Here is a 3,232-nt window from a genome sequence, read left to right on the forward strand (position 1 = left end):
AAGGAAACCCTGTCTCAAAAAGACCAAAAAAAAAAAGAAAGAAAAATGAAAGCATTATAAGTATCACTTTAACACCTCCTCAACTAACTTCTATGATTTCATTACCTTTACTCTTGAATTATTGGGTTTTTTCCTGTTACCTGAGCTCCCATGTGTCTATTCCATATGTGTAGACTACCAAGCAAGAATTATGTAATACCGACTATAGTTATTTTATGTTTTTGTAGCTGATAACCTATTTTCTGGATCCTTCTGAAATTTTACTTGTTAGATTTATAATTTTCTTAGTATTAGGAAAAAGATGATTGTATAATTTTCATTTATGTACTGAAAAAATTTTATTGAGCTTTTGTACATTTCATGCAACGGTTCTTAATCAAATTTAGACCCTCTCCCACACCCTTTCTCCCAGACCCTTTCATCCCAACCCCCACCCCTACCCCCACCCAATCTCATGTATACATGTTAAGTTCTAACCAGTCAAGCATTTGAGCCCAGATGTCCTTCAGTGCAAATTTATCAACTGGCGTCTAATCAGACTACCTAGAGATTGTTGTTATGGCCTACTCTCCCTCACCCAGTAGTGAACAATCCCCAATAGTTTCCAGACAAGAACTGACTGGCCACTCATTTCCCTTGCTCCACTCTGGGTCTTTGTCTGACTGAAATGGCATGGGTCTTGTGATATAAGGAGTAAGCTTATTGTGATTAGACCTTTCATTTTTCTTTCAGATTTGTGCCACATAGCTTAAGTTGATAACTTGACATACCTGAGCAGTGGGAATCTCAGTTGAAGACTGTTTCCATTGATTATTCAGTGATGTGGGACGGCTGAGCCTACTGTGGGCGGTGCCATCCCTGGACAGGTCCTGTATTATATAAGAAAGTAGACTGAGCACACACTAGGAGAGCAAGTCAATAAGCAGCACTCCCCCATGCCCTGTGCTTCATCTCCCTCCTCCAGGTTTCAGTCCTGAGTTCCTGCTGTGGCTTCCTTTGATAATGGACAGTGTTATAAGCTAAATAAGCCCTTTCCTCCAAATTGGTTCTGGTCAGTGTTTTAATCACAGCAACAGAAAGTAACTAAGACCAAAGTCCATATGGGAAATTTGTAATTTATCTAAGACAAAAGTCCATATGGGAAATTTGTAATTTATCTTTGGCAACTATTATGAGTTTTGTATTTATGTCCTTGTATATTACATTTATCATATATATTTTGTAACATTGTTAAAATAAAACTTTCAATTATTAACAGACATTTTACTTTATAGAACACTTTATAGAACACATTATAAGTACAGAAGTATATGTATATATGTATGTCCAAATGCCAACATATATATATGCAAATATAGTCAGTAAATATAGATATAATAAAATGTTTAGTTTCATGAATTGATGAATATCCATTTCTTTGAAGAAACAACCTTGATGTTTGCAAGCAAACATTTAAGATTATAGTAAAGCACAAAATGGAGAAAGCAAGTGAAAACTGGAATCTTTTAAAGATGAGCTAAAACTCAAAGTAGGGATTAGAACTCACATCAGTTGCTCACTCACTTCAATCCATCGAGTGACATCATGAGGACGACTTGCAGAAAATGCCGATGCTGAAAACAGTATACCAAAACACATACTTGTAGCACAAGATAGTAAAGCTAAAAACTGACTGTTTTGGAAGTCTTGGAGGCTTCGTGCTACCCTATATAAAGAATGTAAACTAGTGGGCAAACGTCAAGCCTGAACTACAACATTGTCTGAAAAATGACATGTGAGATGGTGTCTCTTACACACTACAGGAGCTTGGGTCTCTCCAGGGAGAGGATTTTGAGAAGCAATGGTGTAATTTATGTTATAAAGTTAGAAAAAGAACGATTGTCTACATTTTCTTTTTTGCTTCATTATTATTTTACCTCTTTTTCTCCCAGTTTTATGATAGGTGCTTTGGTGATACTATGTTTATATACTTGTCCCATAGTGAAGATTCTCATATTATTGGATTAGGAAGTAAAAGTCTGTAGAGATCCTGATCTTAAAACAGAAAAAATAATTTAGGGGAATTTGTACCTTCCCTTTTGGTATGTGATGGAGAGTCTTTGAAGGGACAGTAGTTGGGGAATATTGAAAGAAGAAATAGTGAAGATGCTTTGATTATGTATGCCATTACCATCAATTGACTGTTGAAAGTAAGATAGAAATTTTTCTTTATGGGGATATTTTCTCATTGTGACTAGACTGGCTGGAAGAGAATTTCCTCATTCATGGAAATATGAAAGTTTAGTTAATATTATAAAGATGGAACACATATTTGGAAGTTAGATTAATAACTTCCAAAAATGAAAATTGTTTTATGTTGGAAATAACAAAACAATGAGAACATTTTGTCTTAATTATATGGGTAATAAATAGAACACTACAGCTAATATGCATTTAACATCGATAGAAAGATTTTTAGGAAATTATTTTATTTTTCAGAGAAGCCAAATATTTAGTTTTCAAATTATTCAGTATATTTTCATTTTAAAACATGTTTCTTATTTTTTGTAATGTCTTGTGCTCAGAAACAAATTTATCCTTTATACAGTTTCCTCTTTGATAATAGTTACTTAAATGATGTTTTATTTCTCAGAAATCTCAAAGCTTTATCACAAAACATCTATTTTAATTCTTTATCTCTTCAGCCTTGAATTTCATTCAGGAAGGAAATAATATTCATGTTATATTCATGTTATAATTACAATTTCATAAATACAAATTCCATATAGCTACTATTATTTTCTGAAGAAATTCTACCCTCTTCAGCTCAGATTGGGAGATCATATTCAGGTAACATTTATATTTATTATTATTTTATTATCATTATTATTATTATTGTCACCAAACTTTCAATAAATGCTCCAGGGTACAGTAGTACATATATATGCATATAGATGCACTTTTATAATGCACATACATACTTATAAACTTACATATATTATACATTTCAAATGGGGGAGTGGAGAAATAATTTTATGGTAATACTGATCTGATGGCCTGATTCTTGAAAGTTGAGCTTATTAAACTCAATAACATAATTTACTTCTTGATAGGCTGCTTCATTTTCAGTGCTAGGTGCCTTGGATAATTAGAATATTAGGACACTGGTAACCATTTCTCTGAAATTTTAATGGAACAGTGTCTGGGCTATCCAAATGTGTTAATGAATCATCCTGAAATATCAAAGGCATCT

The sequence above is a fragment of the Nannospalax galili genome, unplaced genomic scaffold, assembly GCF_000622305.1.
Source record: "Nannospalax galili isolate Female #2095 unplaced genomic scaffold, S.galili_v1.0 scaffold537, whole genome shotgun sequence".
Classification (NCBI taxonomy): Eukaryota; Metazoa; Chordata; class Mammalia; order Rodentia; family Spalacidae; genus Nannospalax; species Nannospalax galili.